A 12,528-nucleotide genomic window follows, 5' to 3' on the forward strand; every position below is an offset into this window, starting at 1 on the left:
CATCATCCACATCATCCTCGCCGTTTGCGGACATCATCACATCGCTCGCGGGGCTTCATCAAGAACACCACCAGGCCCTGCTGAATCTGCAGGCCGACCAGGACCACTGGTTCCAGGCCATGATGCGGGTCCAGCAGGAGGACCGCGAGCTGTTCCGGAGCCTGCTGGACCGGGAACATGGTTGAACCGGGTTGGATGGGGACGGCCTCCCCCAGCGCCCCGCCCGCCCACATGCCGCTCACCAAGATGGGACTCGCTGACGACCCAGAGGCGTTCCTCGACCTGGTCTAGCGGACGGCAGAGGCATGTGGGTGGCCGATGGACAGCTGGCCCGTCCGGGGTGATCCCTCTGCTGTCGGGGGAGGCCCAGAAGGCGGCCCAACAACTGCCCGTCCCAAACCTCCTGGTCTACCTGAGCCGACCTGAGACGAGCCGTCCTCCAGAGGGTCGGCCTCAGCCCCGAACAACATCGCCAGCGCTTCCGGTCACTGGAGGCGGCCGAAGCGGGCCGACCCTTTGTGTTGGCGCAGCAGCTCCGGGACTCGTGCCGCAAATGGCTGTTGGCCGGGGACGGCGACGCCGAGTCCATCATCAACGCGGTGGTGCTGGAACGGTTCATCTCCCGCCTCCCAAAGAAGACCGCCCAGTGGGTCCAGTGCCACCGCCCGGCGTCGCTGGATCTGACCATCCAACTGGCGGAGGATCAGCTGGCGGCGTGCTCCGGGGTCGGCGAGCCCCTCCGGGCTGTCTCTCTCTCTCTCTCTTCCCCTGCCCCCCTCCCCCCACTCCGAAATCTCTCCCTAGGTCCCGTTGGGTGGGGCCACCGAGGGCTGCACCCTGCTGGAGGGTGGCGATGGAGCCTGCGGCCGGGGCACGAGGTCCCGCACGAGGGATGGCCGCACCCCAGCAACGGGGGAGTGAAAACTCTCCGGCTGCTTCCCCACGTCAATCCCTTGAGCCACTTCCCACCACCAGGGCAGCGGGGAGACCCGGGCCAGCCAGCTGGCGTTGCGGGGATCCGGGCCACTTTGTGGATAGGTGCCCGATGATGGAGGTGGGGACACTGGTCCGGATCCTGGACGACCCGCAGGCTGCCCCCGATCAAGCCGGGCTGTACCAAATACCTGTGAGTATTAAGGGGGGTACCTATCAGGTGGATTCAGGTTGTAACCAGACCTCCATCCATCAAAGCCTGATACAATCCGGGGGCATTGGATACGGGCCGCATGGTTAAGGTGAGGTGCGTGCACGGGGATATAAGGGAATATCCATTAAAAGCCATAGGCATTCAATTTCGGGGCCAAAAGCATAGTGTGGAGATGGCCGTTAGTCCGCGCCTCCGGCATCCGCTAATTTTGGGGACAAATTGGCCAGCGTTCCAGCATTTACTGGGGTATTTGACAGCGGGTGCCGTCGGGGGAAAGAACCGGCCGGGGGGCGGGGCGAGCGCTCATGTGGGAGAATCTGTCCCAGGACCTAGCGGGGTGGTCCCAGGGGAACCGAGCGGCGTGGCGAGGCTAAACCTTGCCAGCTGCGATGACTTTCCCCTGGGACAATCCCAGGACGAGACGCTTAAGCATGCCTTCGAGCAGGTCCGCTCGATCGATGGGCGGGTCCTCCACCCTGAGCGTCCGCTATCCCACCCGTATTTTGCCGTTATTAAAGACAGGTTGTATCGAGTGACCCACGACGCTCAGACAAAGGAAGATACAACCCAGCTGTTAGTACCGCGGAGCTGTCGGGAAATGCTTTTCCAGGCGTTGCATTGTAATCCTATGGCAGGGCACTTAGGAGTAGCAGCAACACTAAATCGCCTAACGACCCGATTCTTTTGGCCGGGCATTCACGAGAACATGCGCAGGTGGTGCGCGTCTTGTCGGGAATGTCAGTTGGTAAACCCACCGGCCGTTCCAAAAGCGCCTTTGCGCCCTATTCCTCTAGTGCAGGTCCCCTTCGAGCGAATTGGTATGGACCTGATCGGGCCGTTAGAGTGATCCGCACGGGGACACCGTTTCGCGTTGGTCTTAGTGGATTACGCGACACGGTATCCTGAAGCAGTGGTGCTCCGCGACATCTCGGCAAAGAGTGTGGCGGACGCCTTGTTTCGTTTAATCTTCCGCGTGGGAATCCCAAAGGAGATTCTCACGGACCAGGGCACCGCATTTATGTCACGCACGTTAAGCGAATTATACGGATTGCTGGGCATTAAAGCTGTGCGTACCAGCGTCTATCACCCACAAACGGACGGTCTGGTCGAACGGTTTAAACGTACATTAAAAACCATGATCCGGAAGTTCGTACAAGAAGACGCGAAAAATTGGGACCGTTGGCTAGAACCCCTCTTATTTGCTGTGCGCGAGGTCCCCCAAGCCTCCACGGGGTTTTCCCCCTTCGAGCTTCTCTATGGACGTCAGCCCCGGGGGGTGCTAGACGTCCTGAGAGAAACTTGGGAGGACGGACACTCGGATAGCAAAAATGAAATTCAATATGTCCTGGACCTGCGCACAAAACTCCATACACTGGGGCGGCTCTCTATGGAGAATTTGCTCCAGGCCCAGGGCAGACAAAGCCAGCTATATAACCGGGGAGCTAAGCTGCGAGAATTTACACCGGGAGATAAAGTGCTCGTATTACTGCCAACTTCTAGCTCCAAATTGTTAGCGTGGCAACGCTATTGTTAAGTGGCAAGGACCCTTTGAGGTCACGGCGGATAGGGGATCTCAATTATGAGGTAGTACGGACAGATAGAGGCGACTCACGGCAAATCTACCACCTCAACCTCCTTAAAAAATGGAGCGGGGAGGAGTTAGTGTTGCTAGCGACGGTAGTGAGTGGGGAGGAGGATCTCGGGCCAGAAACGATTATTAAAAGAAAACCCCTCGCACTGGCCCTAGGAGGGGACCACCTCTCGCCCTCGCAGCTCACTGACATTGCGCGGTTGCAGGTAGAATTTGCGGACGTGTTTTCGCCCCTACCTGGTTGTACGGACCTGATTCAGCACCACATTGAGACAGAGCCGGGTGTCGTAATTCGCAGCCGGCCGTATAGATTGCCTGAACACAAAAAAAGGTAGTTCAGACTGAATTAGAGGCCATGCTGGGGATGGGGGTAATCGAGGAGTCACACAACGATTGGGCGAGCCCGATAGTTTTGGTGCCCAAAACGGACGGCTCGGTACGGTTCTGTGTAAACTATCGGAGGGTGAATGCAGTTTCCAAATTTGATGCTTATCCAATGCTGCGAATTGACGAGTTGCTCGATCGGTTAGGCACGGCTCGTTTTTATTCGACATTGGACTTAACCATACTGGCAGATCCCCTTATCTCCCATGTCCAAAGAAAAGACAGCCTTCACCACGCCGTTCGGATTACACCAATTTGTTACGCTTCCGTTCGGCTTGTTCGGGGCCCGGCTACGTTTCAGCGCCTTATGGATGGGCGGGGCTAACGGCCAACCCGAAGAAGTGCGCAGTTGGGCGGGTGGAGGTAAAGTATCTGGGCTTCCACTTGTGCCACGGGCAGGTGCGTCCCCAAATTGATAAGATGGCAGCAATTGCAACCTGTCCCAGGCCCAAGACCAAAAAGGAGGTGAGGCAGTTCTTGGGGCTGGCGGGATATTATAGGAGGTTTATTCCTCATTATTCGGACCTCACCAGCCCGTTGACTGACCTCACTAAAAAGGAGGTACCGGATACGGTCCAATGGACAAAGCAGTGCCAACGGGCCTTTACCATAGTCAAGAGCTTCCGACTAATGTACAGCACCGGGCGATCCTCCTCCCCCTTCTCCTGGGACAGGACCGCGCCCAGCCCGGTGGCGGGCCTGGTGCTGTACATTAGTCGGAAGCTCTCAACTATGGTATAGCTGATATAGGCTTATTTTTTTATTATTTTTTTTCCTTTTTATTCAAAACAATTCCAAACATGCTTAATATATCAGGAAATATCTTGTTTCTCAAATATGTGTAGGTAAACGCGTTTTGCACCTTTATAGATTGCTATTTGATCAATATATGGAAATGTAGTGTAATCTATTAACTACACATAAAAACCTGACTTTTTACTTAAGTGCCATATCATGCCATAAAATATTTTTAATACGACTGAATTTGCATTTAATGTAAATTTTAATAACAATATTGTAAGATACTTATTTTAACACTTTCATTTTACAGAGAGTAAAGAACATTTACATTATCAAAAAACATTTTCATTCAGTCTAGCCAGAGTTCAGGCACTCTCAAAAACTCCCATTAAAATCACTGAAGCACTTTACATTATGAAACGAATATCTTACTTACATCCGTACGCACATCTGCACTTTTTGTTGTATCTGATGAGAGAATTCGCTAAATAATTCAGTCAGCGAGCAAGTGAACAAAACACTGCGTTTCAGTGATGACTATTCTGGACGTCTCTGATTGGCCATTGCATCCATAAGCGCAACAGAATAGTTTCTGATTGGTTATCATGAAGCGTTGTACGAACGCGTCTGTCTCTGGCTCAGCGCCAGCCAGCGAACGCAGATTTGAATTTAGCAGCTGATGCTGTGCACAGAACGATCTAATCACACCGCTGTGATTGTATCAAATATATAAAAAATATTATTCTGCAATTTTTTTTGTTTTGTTTGGAAGCTGCATTTAAAATCCACTTGGCTCAGAAATCTGAGGGGGCACGTGCCCCCTCACTTCGAATGGGCACGACGCCTCTGGGTGTCACGGTGCTGTGCTAAACAAGGCGCATGATGCAGGAGAAATACCATCAACAGTCTTTAATGGTAAATCCACAGGGAAAACACAAGGAATCCAGGAGCTGGGTTAGCACAAGGAGGAGAAAACAGGACATAAATACTAGGGACCAGTGGGGAACCATCAGGGCCCTCTAGGCCAGGCATGTCGAACTTAATTCCTGGAGGGCCGGAGCCACTTCAACCCTAATTAAACACACCTGATCCAAATAATCAAATCCTTCAGGCTTATTTGAAAACTACATGGATATGTGTGTTGGAGCAGGTGTTGAGCCAAAATCGGTGACCTATAGCGAAAACTGTGACCAGCGGTCGCTTTTTAGCAACAGCAGATTCTTTCATCAGATGCTGAACAGGAATGATCAGCATCAGAGGAGCTGAAAATGATGATGCTGTAAAATAAGTTTTATGTCTTGTGTCTACTAGAGAAAATGTCCATTGGACAAAGTAGATATTGTCACGAGCATCTAAATGATTATATACAAAATAAATTAAACATTAATGCTGCTGCTGTTTGCTAATATTTTGGCCTACTACGAAGAATGGTTACCTTACGAGATGTTTATTTTTATTACTGTTTACTGTAATTACCCAATAATGTTGGAGATCCCACAGTTTGCTCCTTGCAAATGCATGAGTTTGCTATGGTCACTGAATCTGACAAGTAAAAATAGCATAGCTAGAAATGTTGCCACTATTAATTTCATAAAAACTGACTATAAATGTTTAATAACATGGCTCATGTGATGTATGAGCTCCTCTTCTTTCTATTTTATAAAGCATATTTGTCAGACATAGTATGGTATGATAGATCAAAATTATAGTTAACCAAAATGTTACCCATCTTTAAGTCTATGTTCTTCAAAATCATTCAAGATTTCTCCTTTTTCCTATAAGTTTATTCTTGTTGTCTTTTGAGCAGCAGTCTCCATTACCATTACAGAAAAAAATAAAATAATGTGATTTAATTCTGTGAAGTAAATAAAAAATAATAATAATTGCTTCAAATTTTAAGTAGCCTACAATCAACTTAGCTGTAAAGTCATTTTAGCTTTAATTAGATTAAACTGTTTCTTAACACACCTCTGTTTAGATGGGACAAGGCATTTATTAGTGTTATTCCTCCTGGTCCTAACACAGAACGTTTCTTGAAATTATTTACACACTTATGTGGATTTCGCCGCCTTCGTGGAGTGGGTGCTGAAGAATAACGGATCCCCGTTCAACGTCTGCCCCGTCGGCCAGCAAGTAGATGCTGTGCAGGTAAACCTCACTCCCCGATCTAAAGGGATGCACTAGCGACAGATGCTAGTTGCCACATTCATTTAGCCTCCTTGTTAGTGCGTCCGCCTCCTATGCCATTAGACCCGGATTCGAGGCCCACGTGGAGCAAGTGCGAGGTGTGGCGGTGAGGACCCGGGAGAGAGGGGTTACACCCGCTGAGGAGGATATCTTCAGCCCCACAACCAAACCAGAGACCAGCCAGCCGTCATCCCGCTGCATGTAGTTACTGCCTGAGCCCACCGCAGAAGGAGAGCCTGAGCCCACCAAGAACCCCTCCTGAACCCCCACCCTCCATCCACTGGACTATCTCTGTCGGTGCAAGGGCGCACCGTTTTTGGGAGGGGGCAAACTGTTACAGTCAAGGACTTCCATTCCTTTTACTTATCTTTATTTGGTCAGTTTCCGTTTCTAATTTAGTTAATTGATTACTCCCCACCTGTTTCCATTCCTCTCATTACTTTCCTTGTGTTTAAATACCCTGTCTGTTTAGTTTCAGTTTGTCCGCTATTGTTCTATGTTATTGTATTGTATTTATTTTTTTTCTTTATTTTTTTTCTTTTTAACACATTTAACACAAAACAATACAGACCAAATGTATTAAAAATTAGAATCCTTTTTTAAGAGTGCATGACTTATTGAACAAAATATTGCTTGCATATTATTAAAAATTTGTATAAAAAATAATGTTGCATTTTACTGAGATTCTCTCATGACGTTTTACTGCCTTCTACGAGTATTCCTAGAGAACTTGAGTAGTTGAATAGTTACAGATGAGTTATGATTGAGATAAATATATATATATATATATAGTGCTTAGAGGGGGCCTGTAAGCCTCAAAACAGGCATATAAATGTAATTTAATTCTACTCTTTCTCTTGATGCCACATAATACCTTTACATATTAACCAGTACCGCCGTTCCCTATAACGGCGAGAGTCTCAATTTTAGGGACCGTTTCTAAAGTTACATGCGATATTGGTGTACACTTTTCTATCGTCAGTAGCATTTGAGGAGAATGACTTACAGTCATAAAAACAACTGTAATTGTTCATCTAGGTGTCAGCTATAATGATTAATGTTTGATATTTATTAAAATAAACTGTAAATCATATGTAAATTATTCTACTTTTTCACATGGGCTTAAACGCAAATTTGAAGCTCTATATCATTTGAGGAGAAAGACTTGCAGCCATAAAACAATTTTAATGTGTTCATTTAGGTGTCAGCTACAATTCACACATTTTTTATATATATAAAAATAAATTCTAAATCATTTAGGTAAAAACTAGTCCCGTTTTTTCACTTTCAGGCACATTCCCGGGGAAGATTTTTTTTTTTTTTTCAGGTTCCCTTACGAAAATTACCCATGGTTTTAACAATAACACCATAAATGATCATTCTTGTATCCATGGTAACTGCAAATGAACCATGTTTTTTTTACTTCAAATAATAATTTACAAAAAAGTATTAATATACTGTAATATTTTTTGTTGTTGCTATAAAAAATAGACCTACGCCATCAATAGCCTTTAAAATGGCTTACAATGCATTTAAAACAACAACAACAACAACGAGGCAATAATGATTGGTTAATAATAACGCTGTTAAAATACATAATGTAGGCCAATACAAAATAAACAGTTTATGTACATGTTATTCCAAACGCCTGCAAAGGGAGCCAAATGCCATGTAATTGCTGCTGTTACATTTACAGGACAATCAAATCCTTGTTTAGGCTACTGACCAAATATTTAATTCAAATATTCACTTAATCTTTCATTTTTGGCCACCTTTTTGCTATAGATGACACATAATTTCTTCAAAAAAAACGTGCATATCACAACCCTTACAAAAATAAACCATGGTTTTATCATAGTAAAACTGCTTAATTTCCTTTTGCATGATTTCTGACTGCTTGAGACTATAAAATAAATTGGAGACATAATAAAGTTATAGCCATAGTTAAATGTCGAAAGCTTACTGTAATTTGTAAATAATACTTTTTATTCATTTACTTTTTATTTGATTAAAGTTCTATTTTCACCCCTATAGTAGGTGTTTTTTTTCATCATCATACAATACAAAACAACAATACAATCCTGCTTAGGGCTGTTACAAACACGCCAGGTTCCACCTCCACTCACTCACTCACAACGCACGCCCTCACCGGAATACTAATCACTTCCACCTGACCCTCATCACGATCCAATCACATCAGCAATATAAATACCACAAACACGCACTCAGTAAGCGTCCAGTCTCGTTCGCGACAAGGTCTTACCTGTATGCTAACTCTAAGGACTAACTCTACCTCTACTTACCTCTCTCCAGCGTTTCCCCAAAGATCCAAGTCTCCATCATGCGTGTGTGTGGTACACCTGCCTCCTCTGACGTCTTCACCCAGCTATCACAGATCCATTCATTACTACCATTCATCACTCTACCCAGCACTACCCCCTCCTCTGCTTGTGCCTCTAATAAACTATCTTTCTATTACTCCTCAGCCTCCCGGGTATTCTGTAACAGAAGACCGGACCCACACCGCTTGGCACAAGCATGAGCCTCATGGACCCCTTTCAAGATCTGCTCGATGCACTCCGTAGGACTCTCACAGCTCAACCCGCATCCCCAACACCAGCGAGCACTTCCGTCAACGATGCCAGCACTTCCTCACCTTCAGTTCACGCCAGTCCCATGGCCAGGCCGGCGCCCTACTCTGGTTCGGCGGAGGAGTGCAGCGGATTCCTCCTTCAATGCTCGCTGGTCCTGGAGATGCAACCGCACTTATACCCCACCGAGAGATCCAAGGTAGCATTCGTAATTTCTCAACTGCAAGGTAAAGCACTACTGTGGGCAGATTCTATATGGACTCAAAATAACCCAGTTATCCAGTCTTATTCCAGCTTCATCGACCATTTCCGAGAAGTTTTTGGCAGACCAGCTTGGGACTCGTCAATTGGTGAGAAGCTGTATAATCTCAAACAGGGGAAAATGTCTGTCAATGAATATGCCCTTGAGTTTAGGACTCTAGCAGCCTCCAGTGGATGGAACGAACAGGCTTTACTGACTACCTACTGTCAGGAATTGGAACCTTGAGTGCGGTTGCATCTCGCTGCATATGAGGACACCATCAGACTTGAACGGTTCATCCAGCTTTCCATTTGCTTCGCCACCCGTATGCAGTCGTGCTTAGAAGAGCACCAGGGCCAGGCGTATTCCACCTCGCCACTCTGCCGACCAGAAGCCGTCAGCTCCCCAGAACCAGCCAACGAACCCATGCTAGGGGACTCATATCGACTCTCGATGGCTGAAAGACAAAGATGGCTGGCCCAGAATCTATGCCTCTACTGTGCAGCCCCGGGGCATATCATCACTGTATGCCCCGTCCGTCCTCCTTGTCCCATGGTGAGTGCCATTCTCCCTTCAAAATACCAAAAGAAACCACTCACCACTGTTGTGACACTTACTGCCGCTGACATCTCTCTTCCAGTCTCCGCCCTCCTCGATTCTGGGTCAGCCGGCAACTTCACCTCTGGTGCCCTCTGCCGTCAACTCAAACTCGCTACCATGGCAACGCCGTCAGCCTACCAAGTCCACACAATTACCTGCAGGCCGTTGAGTAGAAGATGTGTGTGTCATAGTGTGGGTACCATTTCCCTCCAAACCGGACTACTCCACCACGAGGAGATCCATCTGCTGGTCCTGGAGGAATCCACCGCTGACGTCATTCTAGGGCGCCCATGGTTGGAGCAGCACAATCCTGTCATCTCCTGGAAAACGGGTGAAGTCCTGAAGTGGGGCGACTCCTGTTTCAAGAGCTGCATCTCTGGTTGTCCTGTCCCAGCCAAACCTTCCCCTGCACCTCTTCCAGTTTGTTCTACCTCAATAGAGAGCCCAGTGGAAAACCAATCCATTGCCATCCCTACCTGCTATGCCCCCTTCAGTGACGTCTTCTGCCCCAAATGGGCTTCCAAGCTGCCTCTACACCGGCCGTGGGACTGTGACATCGATCTGCTGCCGGGTGAACCAGTGCTTAAAGGAAGGTTCTACCCCCTATCATACATCAAGGAGGTGCTGGCCCAGGGTTACATTCGTCCATCTACCTCCCCTGCTGCTTCGAGCTTCTTCTTTGTGGAAAAGAAAGACGGAGGCTTAAGACCCTGTATTGATTATCAGGCACTCAACAACATAACCGTCAAATTCAGATACCCACTTCCCCTCGTCCCAGCTGCCTTGGAACATATCCGTGGTGCCACTGTATTCACCAAGTTGGACCTCCGCAGCGCCTACAACCTCATCCGGATACGAGAGGGGGACGAGTGGAAAACTGCCTTCATAACTCCTACCGGCCACTATGAGTATTGTGTGATGCAGTATGGACTTATTAACGCCCCCTCCATCTTCCAGGATTTTATTCATGAGGTGCTCCGGGAGTTCCTCCATAAGTTCGTCCTCGTCTTCACTGATGACATCCTCATATACTCCCGGAGCCTAGCGGAACATCGACGCCACGTTGCGGAGGTCCTGCAACGCCTGAGGGCCTTTCAGCTCTACCTCAAGGCCGAGAAATGCTCATTCCATCAGCCCTCAGTGCAGTTCCTTGGTTATAACATCAGCAGCAGTGGCATCCGGATGGACGAGGGGAAGGTGAACGCCATTAGAAATTGGCCCACTCCTACCACCATCAAAGAACTCCCAACGATTCCTTGGCTTTGCCAATTTCTGTAGACGGTTTATCCAGAACTACAGTACCATCACCATCCCTCTCACTAGTCTCATCCGAAACAAACCAAAATCACTCTCTTGGACTCCTGCAGCCACAGAGGCCTTCAACACCCTCAAAGAGGCCTTTACGACTGCTCCACTCCTGGTCCATCCTGACTCCAACCAACCCTTTGTCATGGAAGTCGATGCCTCAACTACCGGAGTAGGAGTGGTCCTATCTCCGCAGCAGAGGAATCCACCCATGCGCCTTCTTCTCCCAGAAGCTCAACCCGGCGAAGGTAAACTATGACACCGGCAACCGGGAGCTGTTGGCCATCAAGTTGGCCCTGGAAGAATGGAGGCATTGGCTGGAGGGAGCCAAACACCCCTTTCTGGTTCTCATGGATCACAAAAATCTGGAGTATCTTCGAGTTGCAAAGAGGTTAAACCTGAGACAAGCCCGCTGGGCGCTATTCTTCACCCACTTCCACTTTACCATCTCTTATCGCCCAGGGATAAAGAACGTGGAGGCTGATTCCCTGTCCCAGTGTCACGCCCCCGAAGAGAATCTCGAAGAACCCGAAACCATTCTCCCAGAAAAGGTCATCATCTGCCCCATTACCTGGTCCGCCGAGACCCTTCCTCCAACCGATCCTGCTACAAACACCCCGCCGGGTTGCCCACCGGGATATCAGTACATTCCCAGGACACGGCGCACTCCACTCATTCACTCCGCTCACACATCTCTTGGCACTGGTCACCCGGGGTCAATGAAACCCTCTCATTGCTTAAGGAACGCTTCTGGTGGCCCAACATGGCCTCGGATGTCAGAAGGTACGTGAACGGATGTACAGACTGCGCCATCTCCAAGAGCCCATGCCATCTTCCATCAGGCAAGCTCCATCCTCTGCCCATCCCCAATCGTCCGTTGTCACACCTAGGGATGGATTTCATTACTGATCTTCCTCCTTCAGATAACAATACCTGTATTCTTTTCATAGTGGATAGATTTTCTAAATCATGTAGCCTTCTCCCCCTGAAAGGTCTGCCCACGGCCATGGAAACGGCCGAGTTATTATTTAACCATGTCTTCAGGTACTTCAGCATCCCAGAGGACATCGTCTCGGACAGAGGTCCTCAGTTCATCTCCCGGGTATGGAATGCTTTCCACTCACTCCTAGGTGTGGCCATCAGCCTGTCCTCTGGATACCATCCCCAATCGAACGGGCAGATGGAGAGGAAGGTCCAGGAGATTGGACGATTCCTCCGTACCTTCTGTCACAGCCACCAGAACTCCTGGAACCAGTTCCTAGGGTCGGCTACCAACCTCCACTCTTCCCCTGGTCAGGTGAACCCTTGGATGTCCCCGCCATCGACTACTGGTTCCTGGAGAGCGAGAGGGTCTGGGACACGGCACACCACCAACTCCAGCGGCCTTAAGCAGACGCAGAACGACAGCCGACCTTTGCCGATCCGAGGCCCCACTTACCAACCTGGTCAGAAGGTCTGGCTGTCCACCCGGGACATCCGCCTGCGCCTGCCCTGCCGCAAGCTAAGTCCCAGATTCATTGGCCCATTCACCATCCTTCAGCAGATCAATCCGGTCACTTACAAACTGCAATTACCTCCTGAGTACCGGATTCACCCCACTTTCCATGTGTCTCTCTTGATTGAAACCTCACCATCCCTCTTTCTCTTCTTCCACAGAACCTGGCGAAACCGAAGCCCCCCCTCCACTCCTCCTGGAAGACAGTGCTGCCTATGAAGTAAGAGACATCCTGGACTCCCGGCG

Source organism: Carassius carassius, chromosome 31 (assembly GCF_963082965.1).
Source record: "Carassius carassius chromosome 31, fCarCar2.1, whole genome shotgun sequence".
Taxonomy (NCBI): domain Eukaryota; kingdom Metazoa; phylum Chordata; class Actinopteri; order Cypriniformes; family Cyprinidae; genus Carassius; species Carassius carassius.